Source organism: Macaca mulatta, chromosome 19, assembly GCF_049350105.2.
Source record: "Macaca mulatta isolate MMU2019108-1 chromosome 19, T2T-MMU8v2.0, whole genome shotgun sequence".
NCBI lineage: Eukaryota > Metazoa > Chordata > Mammalia > Primates > Cercopithecidae > Macaca > Macaca mulatta.
This window is the reverse complement of record NC_133424.1, coordinates 12,411,796-12,436,813: the sequence shown is the minus strand read 5'-3', so window position 1 is coordinate 12,436,813 and position 25,018 is coordinate 12,411,796. Positions and strand designations below refer to the sequence as shown.

General features: G+C 46.0%; 3 long non-coding RNA genes across 4 annotated transcripts in view; 2 read left to right on the top strand and 1 right to left on the bottom strand.

The window, feature by feature from the left end:
- The first annotated feature begins 4,928 nt into the window (after positions 1–4,928).
- Positions 4,929–8,188, top strand: LOC144336690 (uncharacterized). 2 transcript variants are annotated; one of them, XR_013409012.1, is made up of 2 exons: positions 4,929–5,109; positions 5,720–8,188. It is a non-coding gene; the product is annotated as an uncharacterized LOC144336690 (long non-coding RNA). The 2 variants fall into 2 exon arrangements; XR_013409011.1 differs by having other exon boundaries at positions 4,936–5,109; positions 5,704–8,188.
- LOC100425173 (uncharacterized) overlaps positions 7,363–25,018 on the bottom strand; it is a 43,274-nt gene continuing 25,618 nt past the window's right edge. Inside the window, exons 2-5 of the long non-coding RNA XR_001441262.3 lie at positions 22,887–23,039; positions 21,228–21,354; positions 11,194–11,261; positions 7,363–10,067 (exon numbers count right to left, since the gene is read on the bottom strand). This is a non-coding gene — a long non-coding RNA (uncharacterized LOC100425173). The remainder of the gene's footprint in view (positions 10,068–11,193; positions 11,262–21,227; positions 21,355–22,886; positions 23,040–25,018) is intronic.
- On the top strand, positions 12,427–14,484 carry LOC144336716 (uncharacterized). Its single transcript, XR_013409039.1, has 3 exons — positions 12,427–12,566; positions 12,700–13,561; positions 14,360–14,484. It is a non-coding gene; the product is annotated as an uncharacterized LOC144336716 (long non-coding RNA).

The window sequence follows — 25,018 nt, the reverse complement described above, 5'->3', positions numbered from 1 at the left end:
GGCATGCACCACCACACCCTGCTAATTTTTGTATTTTTAGTACAGACAGCGTTTCACCGTGTTGACCAGGCTGGTCTTGAACTCCTGACTTCAAGTGATCTGCCCACCTTGGCCTCCCAAAGTGCTGGGATTACAGGCATGAGCCACCATGCCCAGCCTGATTAGTTGTTTTACATAATTGTTAAGATGAAAATAAGTTTGTTAGCATGTTAGTTTTCTCAAAGGAATAATTATATCCAGGTTTTAAATTTTTTTCATTTTTATTTATTTATTTATATTTTTATTTATTTATTTTTTTTTTTTTGAGACGGAGTCTCGCTCTGTCGCCCAGGCTGGAGTGCAGTGGCGCTATCTCGGCTCACTGCAAGCTCCGCCTCCCGGGTTTACGCCATTCTCCTGCCTCAGCCTCCCGAGTAGCTGGGACTACAGGCGCCCGCCACCTCGCCTGGCTAATTTTTTTGTATTTTTAGTAGAGACGGGGTTTCATTGTGTTAGCCAGGATGGTCTCGATCTCCTGACCTCGTGATCCGCCCGTCTCGGCCTCCCAAAGTGCTGGGATTACAGGCTTGAGCCACCGCGCCCGGCCTTTATTTTTTGAGACAGAGTCTCGCTCTGTCACCCCAGCTGGAGTGCAGTGGCACAATCTTGGCTTGCTGCAACCTCCACCTCCCGGGTTCAAGCAATCCTCATGCCTCAGCCTCCCTAGTAGCTGGGACTGCAGACATGGGCCACCATGCCTGGCTAATTTTTGTATTTTTAGTAGAAATAAGGGTTCACTATGTTGACCAGGCTGGTCTTAAATATCTAGCCTCAAGTGATCTGCCTGCCTCAGCCTCCCAAAGTGCTGGGATGACAGGCATGAACCACCACAGCCAACCATTTCCAGGGTGTTTTTAAAAATATTTTTTGGCCGGGCGCAGTGGCTCAAGCCTGTAATCCCAGCACTTTGGGAGGCCGAGGCGGGCGGATCACAAGGTCAGGAGATCGAGACCACAGTGAAACCCCGTCTCTACTAAAAATACAAAAAATTAGCCGGGCGCGGTGGCGGGCGCCTGTAGTCCTAGCTACTCAGGAGGCTGAGGCAGGAGAATGGCGTGAACCCAGGAGGCGGAGCTTGCAGTGAGCCGAGATCGCGCCACTGCACTCCAGCCTGGGCAACAGCGTGAGACTCCGTCTCAAAAAAAATAAAAATAAAAATAAAAATATTTTTTAACCCATATAAAATACCTTAGAGTTTTCTTCCTCTACTTTATATATAAACATAGGAGAAAACCCAGGAGTCTGCTGGCTTCTTATTCAAACAGTGGGATTAAGGGTCTTTGTCTCATTTAACCAACCAGTGTTGGTAAAAGGCAGGTGAATAACCTTGTAGGGGCCATGGGGAAAGTTCTCCTTTACCCTCTTATGTTGCATTGAAAAATCAACTCACAAAAGACTGATTAACTGGAGAAAAGGCATACACATTTTATTTAATGTGTATACACAGGAGCCTTCAGAATGAAGACTCGGAGATAATAGGCAAAGTTGTACATTTTTGTGCTTGGGTTTAAACAATGTGTGAACAGCTATGTAGAAATCTGATTGAACAAAAAAGTTATGATTGAATGCTGATAGACTGAGTGAGGAAACCCAGCAAGACCTGTCTGTCTAGATTTTTCTTGGTCTGAGTAGCATTCCTTCCTTCTAGGTATGAGACAGAATCCTTTTTTTTTTTTTTTTTTTGAGACAGAGTCTTGCTGTGTTGACAGGCTGGAGTGCAGTGGTGCGATCTTGGCTCACTGCAACCTCTGCTTCCTGGGTTCAAGCAATTCCCCTGCCTCAGCCTCCCAAGTAGCTGAGATTACAGGCACGTGCCACCATGTCCAGATAATTTTTTGTATTTTAGTAGAGACGAGGTTTCACCATGTTGGCCAGGATGGTCTTGATCTCCTGACCTCGTGATCTGCCTGCTTCGGCCTCCCAAAGTGCTGGGATTACAGGTGTGAGCCACCGCGCCCGGCCAGAATCCTCTCTTAAATGACAGTCTTATGACCTACAGTCAAATAAAGTAGGTCAGATAAATTCTTTGTGACCAGTTTTTCCAAAGGCAGGCACAGGGAAAGTTATCTGTTTGTGTTTTACGACTGCTCTTGGGGAAGAGGGGTTCTAGCTTCTAGAACTACCCTTGGTAGGAAATGGGACTGAGAGATAGGAGGGCAAGAGAAGGTTAGAGAACAGCTTTTGCTTCCCAGGCCTTTTTTGAGGAGCATTGTTTTCTGAGCCCTAAAAACCTGGAGTGGGCAGCAGAGCCTGAGGCCAGTGACTTTAAGCTGAGAGCAATCTTGAGCCTACAAAGGGAGGAGAGTGGAGCTCCCTTTGGGGCTTCCTGGGCAGCCTGCCTACCCCTGCGGATGGCCTCCAGCTGCTCAGAACAGCTAAAGGACTGGATTCTGAGAAGCTGCAGTGCCCTGGAAAGCAGGAAAATCACAAGTAGATGCAGCTAGGGGGTTGCGTCCTTTTTGAGATTGTAACTCTGCGTACTTTGGGGCATTTCCTAGACAGCTGCACATTATTGCGTAAATAGCTTTCCTTTTCAAACAGTCTAACTGGCCGCAGGGGAACCCACCTGTGGTTCTCTAACTCTTTTGAAGTAAATTGCTTTTTAGAAACGATGATCGTCAGGCACGGTGGCTCACACCTGTATTCCCAGCACTTTGGGAGGCTGAGGGGGCAGGGTTGCTTGAGCCCAGGGGTTCAAGACCAGCCTGGGCAACATGGTAAGACCCATGTCTACCTCAAAAAATTTAAAAAATTAGCCAAGCATGGTGGTGCATGCCTGTAGTTCCAGCTACTTGGGAGGCTGAGGTAGGAGGATGGCTTGAACCCAGGAGCTTGAGGCTGCAGTGAGCTGGGAGCACACCACTCACTGCCCTCCAGCCTGGGTGACACAGTGAGACCCTGTCTGCACAACAAAACAAAACAACAAAAATCCTCCAGGATAGACTGTGATATCATGGGTAAGTTCCATGTCCATTTTATTTGATGTTGTCCTCTCTAACCTGTTCTACTACCTGCTTATTGAGGGCATAGACAGAATATTTTAATCTGACCGTCTTTTTTTGTAAATACTGAAGATCTCAGTACATTCAAGTGTTTTGCCTTGGGCATGCACAGAGTCACAGGAGGCAGGCTGTAATTTGTATATAGGACGAAAACCTGTGAAGGTCAGATTTAAAGACTCATTAGATTGCTTTCTGGAAAAGGAGTTATGAATTGACAGTTAACATGGGTCAATGCATTAAACTGATTTTTAGATGAGAGTTTCCTGCTGGCGAAAAGGAAGGTCTTGGCCCGGCAGGATGGCTCACACCTGTTAATCCCAGCATTTTGAGAGGCTGAGGTAGATGGATCACCTGATGTCAGGAATTCAAGACCAGCCTGGCCAACATGGCGAAACCTCATCTCTACTAAAAATATAAAAATTAGTGGGCCGGGAGCAGTGGCTCACACCTGTAATCTCAGCACTTTGGGAGGCCGAGGTGGGCGGATTGCCTGAGCTCAGGAGTTTGCGACCAGCCTGGGCAACACGGTGAAACCCCGTCTCTACTAAAATACAAAAAATTAGCCGGGCATGGCGGCGTGCGCCTGTAGTCCCAGCTACTCGGGAGGCTGAGGCAGGAGAATGGCGTGAACCTGGGAGGCGGAGGTTGCAGTGAGCCGAAATTGCGCTACTGCCTTCCAGCCTGGGCGACAGAGCGAGACTTCGTTTCAAAAACAAAAAACAAAAAAAGAAAATGAAGATCTTGAAGGAGGGAGCATTTCCACATTCTGGAGAAGGGGCAGGAGGCCACGTTGAGTTCCTAGAGTTAAATCTTTAAGTGCCCCTGCCTCATAACCAGGATAGGATCCACTCTGGGTCTCCGTTTCAGCAAAGTCTGACTCACAAGCTTGGGAACGTGTATCACCTTCTGACTGCGGGTTTGTGAACTGCAGGTGCAGCAGGCTACTTATCTCGACTAGTTCAAGTGTTTGCTTTTCTTCTCTTTCGATTTCCTTATAAAATATTGCTACTATGTGATTCCACTTTTTCCATACATCTAATGATTTTATTCCATTGGCATGTTTTTGCTTCCTTGGCTGAAAATGAGTAGATTGAGAGATAAGGTGGGAGAAAGTCTTGGCCATGCAGCCAACAGCCTCATCCAAAATTCCTGATCCCTGGAACACATCGGGCCCTTATTTTTATTTATTTATTTATTTATTTATTTATTTATTTATTTTTTGAGACAGTGTCTCGTTCTGTCGCCCAGGCTAGGGTGCAGTGGCACGATCTTGACTCACTGCAGCCTTAACCTCCCAGGCTCAAGTGATTCTCCCACCTCAGCCTCCCGAGTAGCTGGGACTACAGGTACAGGCCACCATTGCCGGCTAATTTTTGTATTTTTTGTAGAGACCGGCTCTCACTATGTTGCCCGAGATGATCTCGAACTCCCCGGCTCAACCAATGTGCTGGCCTCGGCCTCCCAAAGTGTTAGGATTACGGCCGTGAGCTATCACGCCCAGCCTAAGCCCTTATTCTTGCTGCAGTGTGGCCCGTGTGGCCTCGGCTCCTCTCCTACTCCGAGGCCAGGGAATGGCTCCACTGGGCAATGTCTTGGTTTCCCTGCACACACTCGTGACCCCCAGTCTAGGACGAAAAAGCAGGAAGGTCCCACTGAGTACAGACGGGGGATTCTGCTTAAATGCAGATGTCCCCTGGGAGGGGTCAGGGCACAGCGCAGGGAAGAAGCCCGCCCTGCCAAGGGCTGTGTCTAGAACTTGTTCATCGGTCTCCACTCCCCAGCGTGAAATCGCTTCTTCTGTCACTCAGTCGTCAGGGGGCGGGATCTGTCGCACTATCCTATCAGGGCCGCGGGGCGGGTTCGCGGGAACTGTCAATCAGGCGCCCTGCAAGTAGGAGGGTGCGAGGTTGACGAAGCTGGTGGCGTCTTCACGCCACTTCGCTGGGCTCCTGTCTCTGTCGCTGAGAGGCACTCTGGAGAGTCTGTGGCAGCCTCTGTCACACAAGGACCTGCAGTGGTCGTGGGAGCCGCAGAGAGGACCCCGGGACACGGAGGAATTCGGAAAATGGTGAGCGTGAGGGGCCAGGGATCCCGAGACGGGAGGAGGGGCTGGTTGGAACTGGCCGTGGCGGGACACCGGGCTCCCTACCCCGACTCCGGGCTCTGTGGACCGGAATTCCCCTGGCGCAGCTCGGCCCTCGGTCCCCTCGGCCGCAGGGTGGGGCTGGGCCGGCAGCCGGGACCCCGGGCGTCCTGTCCCGTTCCTTCGCGGTGACTGTGGCCCCGGCCCCGGAGCCGTCTCTAGGCAGCTCCGCGCCCGCAGCCCCGCGTCTCCCCAGATAATGCGGGGGCCACGGGAGGATCATGGGGGGAAATTCCGACTCGTGTGTGGGGTTCGTGCGTGGAAGGAGCTACGGTCTGAGGTCCCCAGTGCTTTATTACTTTATTCCTTCTTTAAACCAAATATAAAATTCTAAGCTCCCCAATCATTTTGAACAGATCCCTCCTCCTGGCGAAGGGCGCTACAAAATTAACCTGAAAAAACTTGTTCAGGCCATCATGGAAGGGTGGTCCGTGTATTAGTCTGTTCTCACACTGCTAGAAAGATACTACCTGAGACTGGGTAATTTATTATTTTTAAAAGGTTTTAATTGACTCACAGTTCCTCATGGCCTTAGGAAACTTACAATCATAGCAGAAGGGGAAGGAAGGCAGTCTTACATGGCGGCAGGAGGGGGACAGAGAAGCCGGGAGCCCAGACACTTATCCAGCAACCAGATCTCGTGAGAACTCTCTTATCAGGAGAACAGCATGGGGGAAACCACCCCGATGATCCAATCACCGCCCAGCAGGTCCCTCCCTCAACATATGGGGATTACAATTCCTGCAAGCAGGCTCTATGGCACAATAGCCTAAATCGAAAGGATTACAATTCCAGATGCGATTTGGGTGGGGACACAGTCAAACCGTTTCAGCTGGACGTGCCCCATTATACTGGCCTCCCTTTTGCAATCCAGGAAAAGCCTATCAGTATTAACATCAACACAGAACTTAAGTCTGATAAGAGGCATTTACAAGCTATTCTCTCTGAGGTCTACCACCTGGAGGCTTCATCTGCGTGATGAAACTTTGGTCTCTACAACCACTTATGGGAAAATCTACCTGTGACCTGGGAACCAGCCCCTCCCCCCAACTTTGTGTTGTCCCTCATTTCCACACGGACCCAATGTACCTCTTACATGTATTGACTGATGTATTGTGTCTCCCCAAAATGTATTAATATAAAAGCAAGCTGTACCCCAACCACATTGGACACGTGTGGTCAGGACCTCCTGAGGCTGTGTCACGGATGCGTCCTTAACCTTGGCAAATAAACTTTTTTTTTTTTTTTTGAGACGGAGTTTCGCTCTTCTTGCCCAGGCTGGAGTACAGTGGCACCATCTTGGCTTGCTACAACCTCCGCCTCCTGGGTTCAAGCGATTCTCCTGCCTCAGCCTCCTGAGTAGCTGGGATTACAGGTGTGCACCACCACGCCCGGCTAATTTTTGTATTTTCAGTAGAGACGGGGTTTCACCATGTTGGTCGGGCTGGTCTCAAACTCCTGACCTCATGATCCGCCCGCTGTGATCTCCCAGAGTGCTGGGATTACACCTTGGGAGCCACCACACCCAACCTAAACATTTTTTTTTTTTTTAAACAGAGTGTTAATTGGTTATCCTCTGCTTTCCTCACACATGAAATGTTCATGAACATAAGGGAAAACACTTTTAAAAAGAGCCATTGTTTATGGCTCTTAAATTTATGCCTCTCTTTTATCTTCCCTGGGCACAGGCACTTTATTAGAATGTCTTTGGGTTGAGGTTCTCCTTTGAAAATTTTACGGGGTGATGTGTCCTCAGCCCATCTTCTATCTTTTCGTGGTGGTGTATTTCAGAACTGCCTGGGCTGGCATAAGGTGCACACAGCAGCTTTGTCTAGGAGGGTTTCATGAATATCAGTTCCTGGTCACTTCTCCCATAGGGAGAGCCAGAGATGTAGGGGTGAGGGGTCCCAGGGCAGAAGCTGGAAGCCCTGGGATGGGAGGAGTCTCCTGGTTTACCCTTCATACCACAAGCAAAGCCCTTGGGACACAGCTCTTCTCACCCCGAGTGTAGTTTCCATTTCATGGAGACACATGCCTGGTCAGCCACTCAATTGCTGGTATTGAAGGGAAAGGATTGAAATGATCCCTGTTCTTTGGATTCTCTTAGCCTAGTTGTTCCCGGACCAAACAGTGGGGCTGGTTATTCTCAAAGCCCAATAACAAAATGCAAATGAACTGGGGAAGAAGAGAATTTTTATTTCTGTAACCAGTTACAGGGAGAAGACCTGGAAATTATCACCAGCCCAACTCAAAATTACCAAGTTTTCCAGAGCGTATATACCTTGTAAGCCATATGTCTACATGTAAGTGTGCATTCATCTAAACACATAAGTGATTAACTTCTTCTAATCTATAACTAAGATCTGAGTCCTGAAGACCTTCCTCTGAAACCTCAGTAAATTCATTTAATCTAAATGGGTCCAGGTGCTGGGGTGATTACCCTTATCTTGTCTCCTGCTAAATCATGGAGGTTTGGGGAATTTCTTAGACCCCCAGTAAACCTGTTTGTGGAGGCCGGGGGAGTTTCTTCAGACCCCCACTAAAGCTTGTTGGGTCCCATTAAGAATTCTTTCGTTATCTTGTCATGCTTCAAGGCCCAGGAAAGGCCTAGGCAAAACTCTTGGTGGGTTTTCGTTACATTCCAGCCTTTGTTTAGAGGCATTGGCTGTCTCAACTTTTAATGTTTAACTTAACCACTCAGTCAGTGCTGAAACAGTTGTTATGGAGGCCTGTGTTAGTGAGACCTGGCCTGCCACATAGTGAAGGGTAAAAACTGACCCTAAGGAAAGGAAAGCCCACCCCAATGATGTGGTACAAGAACCTCAAAAGCACACAGTGCAGTGTCTCCTGGGAGGGTGGTCACTCAGCACTTCGTGAGCAGCATGGGAAGGGGTGTATCTCAGGTGATAGGAGAACCTGACCTGATACTTGAGTCAGACTTGTCTGTTTTCAGTTAGCACTGCCCCTCCATGGATTTGTCACCTTGAATAAATCTGTAAACTCATTTCAGATTTACTTTTTTATTATAAAATGTATCCTGTCATTAGAGATAGAGGGAAAACAAGAGGGAAGAGTTGGATTTCAGGAAACAAATTACATATTTAGTCCTATATTGCTCTTTTTTTTTTTCTCTCTTTTTTTTTTTTTTTTTTGAGATGGAGTTTTACTCTTGTCGCTCAAGCTGGAGTGCAGTGGCGTGATCTTGGCTTACTGCAACCTCCGCCTCCTGGGTTCAAACAATCCTCCTGCCTCAGCCTCCTGAGTAGCTGGGATTACAGGTGTCTGCCATCACACCTGGCTAATTTTTGCATTTTTAGTAGAGACGAGGTTTCACCATGTTGGCCAGGCTAGTCTCGAACTCCTGACCTCATGTGATCCTCCCACCTTGGCCTCTCAAAGTGCTGAGATTACAGGCGTAAGCCACTGCGCCTGGTCTTCATTTTTTAAAAATCTTACTCCCCCCCCCCCCAGAGCCTGTGTAGTAAATTTCTCAGGTCTGTTTTTTTATTGGATGATTTCAAGTGAAATTTGAGGGCTTAGCAGAGAAAATACTAGGAGGGAAAATAATTTGAGAAAACCTGTTTTCCATTATGGCTGCAGAAAAAAAATGAATATATTTTCATGAGAAAGTGTCGGAGGTACATCAATGAATTACAAAGACTCATCAAAACTTCGGTTCCTCTCCTTTATAGGGTAGAGAATTTGGGTCAATGGGTTAACTTTTTTTGTTCCTTTTATGTGCACCTGACAGATTAATGCTAAATTCTATGGGAGAGGAATTTGCAACAGCCTAAGGAACTGAAATAATATTAGTTTACTAAACAATTTATTATGGAAGTAGAAATTAAATATTTGTCTGAAATGGGTAGTTACTTAACGCTTTTCCTATTGAGCTATAAAATATAAGTGCCTTACAATTCCCTTCCCTCCTATAAACACAAACACTGAATTGGAGTGATTTTGCTGCATTCATCAAGCATTGGTTTTTTGTTTGTTTGTTTGTTTTGAGACAGGGTCTCCCTCTGTTACCCAGGCAGGAGTAATCATGGCCCACTGTAGCCTCAAACTCCTGGGCTCAAGCAATCCTGCTACCTCAGCCTCCCAAGCAGCTGAGACTACAGGCATGTACCCCCATGTGCGGCTGATTTTTATTTGTAGAGATGAGATTTCACTATGTTGCCCACACTGGTCACTGTGTTGCCCACTGAACTCCTGGCCTCAAACGATCCTCCCACATCAGCCTCCCAAAGCACTGGGATTACAGGTGTGAGCCACCATGCCCAGATGATATTTTGTTTTTAAATATCCATGTAAGGCATAAAAGGGTAAATGAGTAGCCTTGAGGGGCAGAGACCTGAGGCCAGTGACTCCAAGCTAAGGCCAGTTGTGAGCACAAAAAAGATCACTGAAGGCCTAGTTCAGTTGGTTCTTCTGGAAGCCTCTGCAGGTGTCCCAGCCTGATCACGCTGACCATGAGAAAAGCCCTTTGTACTGAAAAGGGCTGAAATTCCACAGGCAGAGCAGTTGGGGTGATGCCCTGTCTGAGGCTGTATTTGTTATTGATGCGAGGTTGTTGCTAGACATTCTCAGGGATAACAAATAGGGATTTAGAAGAAATGACTTCATTAGAAAGGAATGCAAAGAGGGAAAGGGAGAAGCACCAAGCATAAGATAAGCAAACATCTCAAAGATTGGGCAGAAAAGTGTTTTTTCTTTCCAACAGAAGAGCAAACAAGGTGGGAGGGGGAGGGCAGGATGGAGAGTGAAAATCACATCCTAGATCAGAGCATGTTTTACCCTGCCTTCAGCTTGTTCTTCACAGGGTCGTGAAGGAGAGAGGCTGTGTGCTGGCTCAGGCTGAGGGTACTTCAGAGTTCAAGGGTCTGGAGGAAGGAGAGAAATTTAAGCAACGTTTACTTTACCGTATATTGTTCAGACTGATTAGTGAAGTCACAGCTGTTTTGGTTATTTATGAGACAAAGAATGAGAATTTGGTCAGTGTTTATCTGGCCTCGTTATAAGTAAAAAATGGGTATAGTCTAAGTATTGTAGAGGTTATTACAATGCATTTGGCTGCTTGTCCAGAATACCCTGGACTGGTTGGTGGGGAAGTTGGAATAATATCTTTAATCATAGCTATTTACTACAATTATAGGGCTTGGATAAAATTCAGCATCAGCAGCAGTTTCATTTTGCATTCACTGACTTGGTTTAATCAGAGTGTAAGTTGCATAAAATGAGAAATTCTGTCAGGAGCCTATTTAGAGAAAAATACTTTTTGGTTCTGCCTGCTGGACAAAGGGTTTATGAATATGAGAGTTTGAGTCTGTGATACAATAAAAACTATATTTGGTCTTTGTCCCTAGTTTTGTTATCCCCAACAAGCTCCTTTCAAAGCCAGGCACGGTGGCTCACACCTGTAATGCCAGCACTTTGGGAGGCCGAGGGGGGCGGATCACTTGAGGTCAAGAGTTTGAGACCAGCCTGGCCAACGTGGTGAAACCCCGTCTCTACTAAAAATACAAAAATTAGCTGGGCTTGGTGTTGCAGGCCTGTACTCCCAGCTACTGGGGAGGCTGAGGCAGGAGAATTGCTTGAACCCAGGAGGCAGAGATTGAAGTAAGCCAAGACTGCACACTGCACTCCAGCCTGGATGACAGAGCAAGATTCCATCTCAAAAAGAAAAAAAAGGCTGGGCACGGTGGCTCACACCTGTAATCCCAGCACTTTGGGAGGCCGAAGCAGGCAGATCACAAGGTCAAGGGTTCGAGACCAGCCTGGCCAAGATAGTGAAACCCTGTCTCTACAAAAAATACAAAAAATTAGCCGGGTATGGTGGTGTGCGCCTGTAATCCCAGCTACTCTGGAGGGTGAGACAGGAGAATCGCATGAACCCGGGAGGCAGAGGCTGCAGTGAGCCGAGATCGCGCCATTGCACTCCAGCCGGGGCAACGAGATCAAAACTCCATCTCAAAACAAAAGAAAAAACAAGCTCCTTTTAGACCTTACCTGGAGTTGTGCTAATGACGTGACTCAGGATGCGGCTACTAGGTAACTTCAGGATCAGGACTGGTGACCTGAAAGAGCAAATGCATGACGACGAGGGTTGAAATTTTAAGCCCCATCTTCTGACCTCAGGAAATGGAGGGTCGAGATTGAGTTGTATAAAAATTATTGAATAAAGACTTTGGGACAGCTTCCCACTTGGTGAGTGAATGCATTGATGTGCAGGGAGGGTGGTGTCACCCTACAGGGGAAGCTTTGCTCATCTCTCCCCTTTCCTTAGCTGTATACCTCTCTTCCATTTGGCTCTTCTTGAGATATGCTTTATAATAAACTGATAACCCTAAACAAACTGTTTTTGCTGAGTTCCGTGCCTAGTTTTGGAAAATGTGTGAACCTGAGGATGGAGCTGTTGGATATATACACAGTTGGGGCTTGCAGATGGCACCTGTAATGGAAGCCATGAGCAGTCAGCTTGTGAGTTTGGAGCTAACCCTATCAGAATTGAATTCCTGGACACCCAGCTGGTGTTGGAGAATCAGTTGGTGTTCAGCAGTCTCCACACATTTGTTTTCAGAAGTGGTGTCAGAAAAAAAGGCACCATGGTCATCACCTTAAACTTCTCCAGGAGAGGGAGTAATCCTCGCGAGAATTGAAATCCCGGAGAAAAGAGCATTTCCAGTACGTGAGGAGAGGAGATTAGGGCATGTGGAGCTCCCAGAATGAAATTTCCTAGCTGCTCTGGTTTCCATCACATGCTACCTAGCAGTGTGCCACTGTGGCCTACAGCTCCATCTCCACAGCGACAGTGGAGTAACCTTGTTTTTGTTTTTAAGTTTACTTTTGTTTTTGAGAAGGGGTCTCACTCTGTTGCCCAGGCTACAGTGCATTTCTGTGATCTCAGCCCACTGCAGCCTCGACCTCCCCAGGCTCAAGCGATCCTCTTACGTCAGCCTCCCAAGTAGCTGGAACTACAGGTGTGCACCACCACACCTGGCTAATTTTTATAGAGACAAGCTTTCACTATGTTGCCCAGGCTGGTCTTGAACTCCTGGGATTAGGCAATTTACCCACCTCAGCCTCCCAAAATGTTAGGATTACAGGTGTGAACCACCACACCCAGCTACTGGACTAACCTTTTGAATGTGGGGAAAGGTAAGCAAATAAACCTTGGCCAATTCTGTTGTACCTCCTTGATCTCATCTCCCTTCTTATTATTATTATTTATTTATTTATTTTCTTTCTTTTTTTTTTTTTTTTTTTTTTTTTTGAGACGGAGTCTTGCTCTGTCGCCCAGGCTGGAGTGCAGTGGCATAATCTCGGCTCACTGCAAGCTCCGTCTCCCAGGTTCACACCATTCTCCTGCTTCAGCCTCCCCAGTAGCTGAGACTACAGGTGCCCGCCACCACGCCTGGCTTTTTTGTATTTTCAGTAGAGACAGGGTTTCACCGTGTTAGCCAGGATGGTCTCGATCTCCTGACCTCGTGATCCGCCCGCCTCGGCCTCCCAAAGTGCTGGGATTAGAGGCGTGAGCTACTGCGCCTGGCCTCATCTCCCTTCTTCAAGTCTAATATGTGTCTAGTTTGGGTATTAGGGCAATGTTGGCCTTCTAACATGAATTAGAAAGTGTTCCCTCTGCTTCTCTTTTCTGGAAGATGATATATAGAACTGCTTTCATTTACTTAGTTCTATTTTTATGATTTTTTTTTTTTTGATTGTGTCTTTCAAAGAATTGATTCATCTTGTAACGTATCAGATCTATGGGCATGGAGTTGTTCTTAATATTCCTTTATGGTTCTTTTAATGTTCGTGGGAATCTTAGAGATGCTCACCCTTTTGTGAGTTAGCATGGGTGTGTATCTATTTTCATCATTTCAGAAAACCAGGATTTGGATTTGTTGATGTTTTCCATTGATTTCCTGTTTGCAATTTCATTAATCTCTCTCTCATTGTTGTTTTCCTCTCCTTAATTTACATTTATCTTGCTCGTCTTTCTCTAGTTTCCTGGAGTGGAATTTAGAGCATTGTTTTTTAGATCTTTACTTTCAAGAGTTTGCATTTAATTATTTAAATAACCCTCTAAACACTGCCTTTGCTGTATTCTACAAATGTTGCTAAAAGTTTTTTTTCCAATTTTTGGAATGTTTAAGTATCTCTGGAGAATTCTGTTGCATAGTTTAGAAGTTTGTGGTTTAAATCTTTACTTTCTGGAGGCTTTTAAACTATGCTTCTGTTACTGATTTCTAGTTTAATGCTAATATGGTTTGATTTCATACTTGATGGGATTTGATTTTTTTAAATTTGTTAAGGTATATTTTATGCTATGTGGTCGGCCTTGGTGAATATTCCATGGTATCCTGTTTTAGCCTCCTGAGTAGCTGGGACTACAGGCACGTGCCACCACACCCGGCTAATTTTTGTATTTTTAGTAGAGACAGGGTTTCACCATGTTGGTTAGGCTGGTCTCAAACTCTTGATCTCAGTTGATCCACCCTCCTTGGCCTCCCAAAGTGCTGGGATTACAGGAATGAGCCACTGTGCCCGGCCTTGCCGTGCGGTTTCATGCGTTTTTGGCTTATGTATTTTGGTGCTGTTTTTTTTTTTTTGAGACGGAGTCTCGCTTTGTCGCCCGGGCTGGAGTGCAGTGGCCGGATCTCCGCTCACTGCAAGCTCCGCCTCCCAGGTTTACGCCATTCTCCTGCCTCAGCCTCCCGAGTAGCTGGGACTACAGGCGCCCGCCACCTCGCCCGGCTAGTTTTTTGTATTTTTTTTAGTAGAGACGGGGTTTCACTGTGTTAGCCAGGATGGTCTCGATCTCCTGACCTCGTGATCCGCCCGTCTCGGCCTCCCAAAGTGCTGGGATTACAGGCTTGAGCCACCGCGCCCAGCCGGTGCTGTGTTTTATGGGCATAGATACTAATGTCTTGTATGTCAAGGTAGGATTGACTTCTTTATCATTATAAAACCTTCCATCCCTCGTAATTTTCCTTGATCTAAAACGTGTTTTGGGCCGGGCATGGTGGCTCAGGCCTATAATCCCAGCACTTGGGAGGCCAAGATGGGTGGATCACTTAACCCAGGAGTTCAAGACCAGCTGAGCAACATGGTGAGACCCTGTCTCTACAAAAAATAAAGACAAAAATTAGCCAGGCATGGTGGCACACGCCTGTAGTCCCAGTGAGGTGGGAGGATTGCTTGAGCTCAGGAGGCACAGGTTGCAGTGAGCTGTAATCACACCACTGCACCCCAGCCTGGGTGCCAGAGACTCTGTCTCAAAAAAAAAAAACAAAAAAAAAACCTAATTTATCTGAATTTAATATAGCTGTTCCATACTTTTGATTAGGGCTAGAATGGCATATATTTCTCCGTACTTTTCTATTTAATGTATATGTGTCTTTTTGTTTAAAATTGTTATCTTTCACACATTGCTGGGCCTTCTTTTTTATTCTACTCTGCCAGTGCCTGTCTTTTTTACTGGTGTATATAGATAATACACATTCAGGCTCGGTGCGGTGGCTCACACCTGTAATCCCAGCACTTTGGAAGGCCGAGGCGGGCAGATCACGAGGTCAGGAGATCGAGACCATCCTGGCTAACACAGTGAAACTCCATCTCTACTAAAAATACAAAAAAAAAAAAAAAAAAATTAGCTGGGCGTGGTGGCGGGTGCCTGTAGTCGCAGCTACTCGGGAGGCTGAAGCAGGAGAATGGCGTGAACCTGGGAGGCGGAGCTTGCAGTGAGCTGAGATCACGCTACTGCACTCCAGCCTGGGCAGAGTGAGACTCCATCTCAAAAAAAAAAAATTCAAAGTGGTAATAGACATAGATTAATATGTTCATATGTATTGTTTGTTGTACCTGTGGTTTTTTCTACTGGCTCTATTTTTCTGCCTTCTTTTGAGCATTCTATATTCCATTTGCTTGCTTCTATTAGTATAGTAAATTTACATTGTTTCTTAAATTGTATTAGTGAATTCCATAGTTTGCAGTTTACATTTTGCAACTAATGGACTTTCGTTTTCAAGTAACACTATACAGGTTTCTGGGGTAGTACCAATATGTTAGTGTTCTGAATTCTTCTTTCCAATCCCATATAACATCCCTGTCAAGTATCTGACCTGTTAGAAGCTATAACCACCCAATACATTGTTGATATTCATTTGAACATTTATCTATGAGGGAGAAGAAAAGAAAGTCATTTTTATGCCTTCATTTAATTGTTTTCTAACAAGTTTTGTTTTGTTTTTGAAACATCTGATTTCCCAACCTGTATGTTTCTTTTGCTCTGAAGAACTTTAACATGACTGGCAAGGCAGGTATACTAGTAACACATTCTCTCAATTTCTTTCCTTTTTTTTTTCCCACAGACTGGTAATTTTTTTTTTTTTTTTGAGATGGAGTTTCACTCTTGTTGCCCGGGCTGGAGTGCAGTGGCGCAATCTCGGTTCACTGCAACCTCCACCTCCTGGGTTCAAGCAATTCTTCTGCCTCAGCCTCCCGAGTAGCTGGGATTAGAGGCATGTGCCACCACGCCCGGCTAATTTTGTATTTTTAGTAGAGACAGGTTTCTCCATGTTGGTCAGGCTGGTCTCAAACTCCCGACCTCAGGTGATCCACCGCCCGGGGCCTCCCAAAGTGCTGGGATTACAGGCGTGAGCCACCCTGCCAGGCCCAGACTGGATAATTTTAATTGTTGCATTTTCAGTTGCTGATTCTTTGTTATGTTAGCAAGCAATGAATTGGCTTACTTCCAGATGTACACACAAGCCAATATATTGCATGGCACCAGCTTTTGAAGAAAGAAAAGCTTTACTTACAAGTTTGACTGGCAAGAAGAAAGGAAGAAATGCTCAAATCTATCTCCCTGAACTGGGGGCTTTGCCAAGTTTTATAAGCGTAGGGTAGTAAGACATGAACTCACTGGATCTTGCAGTGATCTGATGCCAGGTTGATGTGACTCGATTAGATCCTGCCATGGGATGATACCAGGATGATACCAGGGCCCAACCTGATTAGATCCTGGATTCTGCCATGTGTTATCTTTTTTTTTTTTTTTTGAGACAGAATCTCACTCTGTAGCCCAAGCTGGAGTGCAGTGGCACGATCTCACTCACTGCAACCCTCACCTCTGGGGCTCAAGCAATTCTCCCGCCTCAGCCTCCCAAGTAGCTGGGACTACAGGCATGCGCCACCACACCCGGTTGTTTTGTATCTTTTGTAGAGACAGGGTTTCACCATGTTGCTCTGAGTGGTCTTGAACTCCTGAGCTCAGGCAGTCCACCCACTTCAGCCTCCCAAAGTGCTGGGATTACAGGTGTGAGCTAACGCGCCCAGCCTGGTATCTCCTTTTACTTTAATCTCCACACCTCAGTCTGAGTATACAGGTTCCACCCATGGTTACACATTTGGTTCATCTGGACATGCTCAGATTATGTGACCTTCAGTGTTGGGTCCATGGCAAATGAAAACTCAACTTCATTATATAGAAGTTGTACCACATAATCTGTCGTAGTTACAAATCCCTTTTATGTCCATTCCTAAATCTTGAAGGAAAAGGAGTGATGACTGCTCTACTTTCTGCTGATTAGAGTCATAGACCTTAGAGGAATGAAAGTATTTAGTGCTTTGCTCTGGGAGTTCCCTGGTATCAGCCGGGCACGGTGGCTCAAGCTGTAATGCCAGCACTTTGGGAGGCTGAGGCGGGTGGATCATGAGGTCAGGAGATTGAGACCATCCTGGCCAACATGGTGAAACCCCATCTCTACTAAAGGACAAAAAATTAGCCGGGCATGGTGGCGCACACCTGTAATTCCAGCTACTCGGGAGGTGGAGGTTGTAGTAAGCCAAGAGCATGCCACTGCACTCTGTTATCAAGATCACATTTTAGAAGGAATAATTTCTACATACTTCTGGGGAAAAGGCATAAGGAGCTTGTAACCAAAATATTTGTTCCAGAGAACAAGGGAAAGCTTAGGATTGGAAATGTAACCCAGGAAGTCTAGACAGGAAGGCTCAGAAATTTGGCTGGTTTTAAGATCTTATATGTTCCCAATTGAGCCTGACTAGAAGATTTACCCAGATGCAGAAGCAAGTGTTACACAGACACAACCTTGTGAAGTAGGGAGATAGTCCCAATGTGGTTGTCTAGGGCTATGTGGGCAAGAGAACCTAAGGACTTCTCTTGTGTCCTGATGGCTTTGGTGATGAAGTGGGCAACTCTACTAATGATACAAGAAAGATTTCTGGGCCAGGCACAGTGGCTCACACCTGTAATCCCAGCACTTTGGGAGGCCGAGGTGGGTGGATCACAAGGTCAGGAGATCGAGACCATCCTGGCTAACACAGTGAAACTCCGTCTCTACTAAAAATACAAAAAATTAACCGGGCGTGGTGGCGGGCGCCTGTAATCCCAGCTACTCGAGAGGCTGAGGCAGGAGACTGGTGTGAACCTGGGAGGCGGAGCTTGCAGTGAGCCAAGATCGCGCCACTGCACTCCAGCCTGGGCGACAGAGCTAGACTCCGTCTCAAAAAAAAAAAAAAGGTTTGAACAGAAATGAAGGTTTTTCCACATTTCCTACAATCATGGAGTTTCTTTCCAGTGTGAGGCTTTTCACGTGTTTGAAAGGAGTGGCAAAAGCTGAAGGTTTTCACACACTGCTTATGTGGCTTCTGGCTTCTGTGTTCCTGATACTCATATGATTTGTGTCCAGTGTCAGCTCTGATGCAGCAATTAAGAGATGAATGATCCATGTTGCCTTCTCCACACACACTGCTTTCACATGGTCATCTTCACTATACCATGTGGAATAAGGCTTAAGATTTCTTCACATTGACCATCTTCTTTACCTTCACAGACTCTCTTTTTTTTTTTTTTTTTTTTTTTTTTTTTTTTTTTTTTGAGACGGAGTCTCACGCTGTTGCCCAGGCTAGAGTGCAGTGGCGCGATCTCGGCTCACTGCAAGCTCCGCCTCCTGGGTTCACGCCATTCTCCTGCCTCAGCCTCCCGAGTAGCTGGGACTACAGGCGCCCGCCACCGCGCCCGGCTAATTTTTTGTATTTTTAGTAGAGACGGGGTTTCACTGTGGTCTCGATCTCCTGACCTTGTGATCCGCCCGCCTCGGCCTCCCAAAGTGCTGGGATTACAGGCGTGAGCCACCGCGCCCGGCCTTTACCTTCACAGACTCTCTACCATATGACTGCTGTGAGAAATCAGAAGCACAATACAAAGGGTTGGTTTATAAATGATTTTATGTTCATTAGTAGGTATTTGATTTACATATTTTACATTACGATGGAAAGTGTAGGTTTTCTGGCCTGTCTGAACGGTGTAAATATCAATGGACCGAATACTCTGCAAGAGGGCTGCATTACACTTATCATCAAAAGAAATTGACTGTGAACATCAATGTTAACACTGGTTCCAAGGCAACTATTTTGAAAACACTGGATTTTTTTTTTTTTTTTTTTTTTTTTTTTTTTTTTTGAGACGGAGTCTCGCTCTGTCACCCAGGCTGGAGTGCAGTGGCCGGATCTCAGCTCACTGCAAGCTCCGCCTCCCGGGTTCACGCCATTCTCCCGCCTCAGCCTCCCGAGTAGCTGGGACTACAGGCGCCCGCCACCTCGCCCGGCTAGTTTTTTGTATTTTTTAGTAGAGACGGAGTTTCACCGTGTTAACCAGGATGGTCTCGATCTCCCGACCTCGTGATCCGCCCGTCTCGGCCTCCCAAAGTGCTGGGATTACAGGCTTGAGCCACCGTGCCCGGCCAAAACACTGGATATTTATGTCTTGTGGAAGTATTTTTTTTTTGGAAAAAAATTTTTTTTTGGAGACAGGGTCTCACTCTGTCACCCAGGCTGAAGTGCAGTGGAATGTTCACGATTCATCACCCCCTCGACCTCCTGAGTTCAAGCCATCCTCACTAATAGCTGGGACCTCAGGCGCATGCCACCATGCCTGGCTAACTTTTATGTTTTTGTACAGATGGGGTTTCACCATGTTGCCCAGGCTGGTCTTGAACTCCTGGGCTCAAGCAGTCTGCCTCCCTTGACCTCCCAAAGTGCTGGGATGACAGGCGTGAGCCACCATGCCCAGCGTGGAAAAATTTTTCTAAAAATGAATGAATTTGAAGACTGCTTCATTTTCTTTGCTTGCTTTTAAAATTATTTTGTCATTCTAACAATATCTTTTTTTTTCTTTTTTGAGACAGAGTCTCGCTCTGTTACTCAGGCTGGAGTACAGTGGCGCGATCTTGGCTCACTGCAACCTATGCCTCTGGGTTCAAGCCATTCTCCTGCCTCAGCCTCCTGAGCAGCTGGGACTACAGGCACCCACCACCACGCCTAGCTAATTTTTTGTATTTTTAGTAGAGACAGGGTTTCACCATGTTAACCAGGATGGTCTCGATCACCTGACCTCGTGATCCACCTGCCTCAGCCTCCCAAAGTGCTGGGATTACAGGCGTGAGCCACCACACCTGGTCCATTCTAACAATATCTTAAGGGACATAGCTCTAGGTTGTAAGTGCAGTTTACCTTATATTTCTTCTGGAATTCTTGTACAGATCTTCAGTGATCTGGTCTTTACATTTTAGGAATAAAATTTAGACCCATAAAAGTCATAAGTTATTACAAAATTACAGAAAAATTATTAGATTCTATGTTCATGGGACACTGTGGCCATGGCTGATTTATTCACCAAAGTTCAGTTGAACCTTGGCCAACATGGGTTTGAACTGCACAGTCCACTCATGCACGTTTTCATCAGCTCTTGCCATCCCTAAGAGCAAGACCAAGCCCTCCTTTTGCTCAGGTTACTCAATGTGAAGACAAGGAAGAACATCTTGATAATCCACTTTTACTTACTAAAGTCAATATATCTTCTAATTTTTTTGATAACCTTTTCCAAAGAAAAACTTACTTTATTGTAAGAATACAGTACATATAATATACCAAACAGGCTTGGCATGGTAGCTCATGCCTGTAATCCCTGCACTTTGGGATGCTAGGGAGGGGGAAAGCTTGAGGCCAAGAGTTCCAGACCCTCCACCTTACAAAAAAATTGTACAAAAAGTAGCTGGGGATGGTGGCACTCGCCTGTAGACCTAGCAAGTCTATGTCTGAGAGACACTGTCTTAAACATATATATACACACACACTGTCTCAAAAAAAAAAAAAGTCTCAGTCTGTCACCTAGGCTGGAGTGCAGTGGTGTGATCTTGGCTCACTGCAACCTCCCCCTCCCAGGTTCAAGTGATTCTCATGTCTCAGCCTCCCAAGTAGCTGGGATTACAGGTGCCTACCACCACACCCAGCTAATTTTTGTATTTTTAATAGAGATGGGGGGTTCATGATGTTGGCCAGGCTCGTCTCGAACTCCTGACCTCAAGTGATTCACCTGCCTCGGCCTTCCAAAGTGCTGGGATTACAGGCGTGAGCCACTGCGCCCAGCCACACACATTTATTTTTATTTTTATTTTTTTCATACAGGGACTCACTCTGTTGCCCAGGCTAAAGTGTAGTGGTGCAATCATGGTTTACCACAAGCTCAACCTTCCTGATTCAAGCAAACCTTCTGCCTCAGCCTTCTGAATAGCTAGGAACACAGGTGTGCCACCATGCCTGGCTAATTTTTTAATTTTTTATACAGACAGGATTATTACTTCATTGCTATAGCTGGTCTCAAAATCTTGAACTCAAGCAATCCTCCTGCCTCAGCCTCCCAAAGTACTGGCATTACAGGTGTGAGCCCCCACACCTGGCCATGTATATGTATATAGATATATACCAAACATAAAATATGTGTTATTAGGCTTTGTTATCAATAAAGCTCTGGTCTACAGTAGTCTATTAGTAGTTAACTTTTTAGGGACTCTAAATTCACAGGCATCTGATTGACTGTGTGGACGATCAGAGTCTGTAGCCCCCACCTTGTTCAAGGGTCTACTGTATTGCCTACCATGTTCCAAATCATTGAGCAGTGGAGATGACCAGGAAACACTTGTTCTGTAATTGACTAAGTGAAGAAATGATGTCATCCTTACCTACAGACATCAGGTTCCTGAAGGTTTCCCGCATCACATCTCTGTAGAGATTCTTCTGGGAAGGTCCCAGCAAAGCCCACTCCTCCTGGGTGAAGTTCACAGCCACATCCTCAAAGGTCACTGAGTCCTGAAACATCCCACATGTGCAGAGGAGGAAGGTTCAGACTGACAGCGCTAGGAATCTACACTCACTTTAGAGGAAGTTCACACAATGCTACAGACTCCAAACATTTATTCAATGACTTGGTCAGCCTCTTCTGTCTACACTCACTTTCTCCATCACAGCAATTCTGATACTAGAACTGAATATATTCAGTAAAGTAACAGCCAACAGGGACATGCCTCTCACTGATGATTTCAGAGACTGAGATATGCTCCCTGGATCACCTCTAGTGTGTCTCTGTATAGTGGGTCAGTACAACCTCTCATGAGAGAGTCCCAAACATAACTGCATATTCATACATATTTATTTAGAAAGCTGAACTTTTGATGGTATCTAGGGGCTAGATTTAGGAAGACCTGCACCAACATAACTAACACATGGGGTTGTGTGTTCCTTAACTACTTATGCAAACAATATGGTATTTGCCTAATTCCCATTTTCCCTCATTTTGATATTTTCAGCTGAGGCAGTGTACCTAATCAGCCCTTGCTAGGTGTGAATAATTTCCCCTTCCAAAGCTCATAACAAAATTTGATCCCCAATGTGTCAGTACTGAAAGCAGGGCCTTTAAGAGGTCATGAGGACTGTGCCTCATGAATGGATTAATCCACTGATGAACTGAAGAGGTAATGAATTAATGGGTTATCCTACAAATAAGACTTGTGGCCTTGTAAGAAGAGAAACAGACCAGAGTTAGCACAATCAGCCCCCTTGCCTAGTGATCTCCACTGCCTCAGATAGTAAAGAGCAAGAAGCTTTTACCAGATGTACCCCATTTGCCCTTGGATTTCCAAACTTTGAGAATTGTACAAAATAGGTATTTTTTTACATATTAACCCAAATTCAGGGGTGTTTTTTGTTTGTTTTGAAACAGTCTTGCTGTGTTGCACAGGCTGGAATGCAGTGGGGCAATCTTGGCTCACTGCAGCCTCAACCTCCCAGTTCAAGTAATTCTCATGCCTCAGCCTCCCAATGAGCTGGGATTACAGGCATGCACCACCATGCCGGCTTTGTTTTTGTATTTCAGTAGAGATGGGGTTCTACCATGTTGGCTGGGCTGTTCACAAACTCCTGGCCTCAAACGATCCACCTGCCTCAGCCTCCCAAAGTGTTGGGATTACAGGCATGAGCCACCATGCCCAGCCAGATTTCAGGTATTCTATTACAACTAACAGAAAACAGAGCCATGAAAAAATACTCTGGGCACAGAGTCTGTAATGAGTGACCCTGGCAGATAACATTTCACGTGTTTCATCACTACACATTATTTGGGGGACAGAGCCCATCCTGTGCGATTACAATAAAAGAGAACATCTGTACAAGAAGTCCTGAAGGGAGTGCTAAATATGGAAAGAAAAGACCATTACCAGCTACCACAAAAGCACACTTAAGTTCACGGACCAGTGACACTATAAAACCACCACACAAACAAGTCTGCATAATAACCAGCTAACAACATGACAGGATCGAGTCTACACATATAAATAAATACTAACCTTGACTGTAAGCAGCCTAAATGCCCCAATTAAAAGGCACAGTGGCAACTTGGATAAAGAAGCAAGATCCAATGGTATGCTGTCTTCAAGAGACCCATCTCACACACAGTGACACCCTTAGGCTCGAAGTAAAGGGATGGAGAAAAATCTACCCTGCAAACAGAAAACAGAAAAAAGCAAAAGGACATGGTTTGGATTTGAATCTCCACCCAAATCTCATGTCAAATTCTAATTCCCAATATTGGAGGTGGGGCCTGGTGGGAGGTGATCGGATGGTGGTACTTCATGAATGGTTTAGCACAATCTCTGTGGGACTGTTCTTGTGATAGTAAGATCTTGTGAGAACGGGTCATTTAAAAGTCTGTGGCACCTTGCCCTGCTCTCTCTTGTTCCTTCTCTGGCCATGTGAAGTGCTGCTCCCCCTTTGCCTTCCACCATGATTGTCAGTTTCCCGAGGCCTCCCCAGAAGCTGAGCAGATGCCATCCTTCCTGTACCATGCTTCCTATACAGTCTGCAGAATCATAGGCCAATTCAACCTCTTTTCTTTATAAATTATCATCCGGTCTCAGGTGTTTCTTTATCACACTGCAAGAATGGAGTAATACAAGAAAATTGGTACTGAGAAATGGGGCATTGCTATCAAGATATCTGAAAATGTGGAACTGGCTTTGGAACTTCTTAACAGGCAGAGGTTGGAAGAGTGTGGAGGGCTCAGAAGACAACAGGAAGATAAGGGAGTTTGGGACATTCTAGAGGCTTGCTGAATGGTTGTGACCAAAATACTGATAGTGATATAGACAATAAAGTTCACGCTGAGGAAGTCTCAGATGGAAAGGACAATACTTATTAGTATTTATGGGGAATTGAAGCAGAGGTCATTTTTGTTTTTCCTTAGCAAAGAGCTTGGCTGCACTGTGCCTCTGCCCTGGGGATCTGTGGAACTTTTTTTTTTTTTTTTTTTGCGACTGAGTGGTGACTCTGTCACCCAGGCTGGAGTGCAGTGGCACAATCTCGGCTCACTGCAGCCTCCGCCTCCTGGGTTCCAGCACTTCTGCCTCAGCCTCCTGGGTAGCTGGGATTACAGCCATGTGCCACCACGCCTAGCTAAGTTTTGAACTTTTAGTAGAGGCAGGGTTTTAACCATGTTGGCCAGGCTAGTCGCAAACTTCTGACCTCAGGTGATCCGCCCACCTCAGCCTCCCAAAGTGTTAGGTTACAGGTGTGAGCCACTGTGCCCAGTCAGGATCTGTGGAACTTTTGAACTTAAGAATGATAACTTAGGGTATCTAGTGGAAGAAATTTCAAAGCAGCAAAGCATTCAAGATATGACCTGGCTGCTTCTAACAGCCTATGCTCAAAGAAATGCCACAAAACTGGAACTTCTATTTAAAGGGGAAGCAGAGTAAAAAGTTTAGAAAATTTGCAGCCTGGCCATGTGGTAGAAAAGAAACCACATTTTCAGGGAAGGAATCAGGCAGGCTGTATAAATTTGCATAAGCAAGAAGGAGCCAAGTGTTAACAGCTAAGACACTGGGGAAAAAGCCTTTAAGGTATTTCAGAGACCTTCATGGAAGCCCCTCCCATAACAGGCCCAGAAGCCTAGCAGGGAGGAATGGTTTGTGAGCCAGACCCAGGGCCCCACTGCCCTGCATGGCTTCATGACAACACTACCCTAAATCCCAGCTGCTCCAGATCCAGCCTTGGCTCAAAGGCCCCCAGATACAGCTTGGGCCACTGTATCAGAGAGTGCAAGCCATAAGCCTTGGCGGCTTCCATGTGGTGGTAAGCCTGCAGGTGTGCAGAATGCAAAGGTTGAGGCTTGGGTGCCTCCACCTAGATTTCAGAGGATGTATGGAAAAGCCTGGATGTCCAGGCAGAAGCCTGCTGCAGGGGCAGAGTCCTCATGGAGAACCTGTACCAGGGCAGTATGGGGGAGAAGCGTGGGGTTGGAGCCCCCAGAGTCCCTGCTGGGGTAGTACCTAGTGGAACTTTGAGAAGAGGACCATCTTCCAGACCCCAGAATGGTAGATCTACCAACAGTTGGGACCCTGCACCTGGAAAAGCCACAGGCACTCAATGCTAGCCCATGATAGCAGCTATGGGGCTAAACCCTGCAAAGCCACAGGGGCAA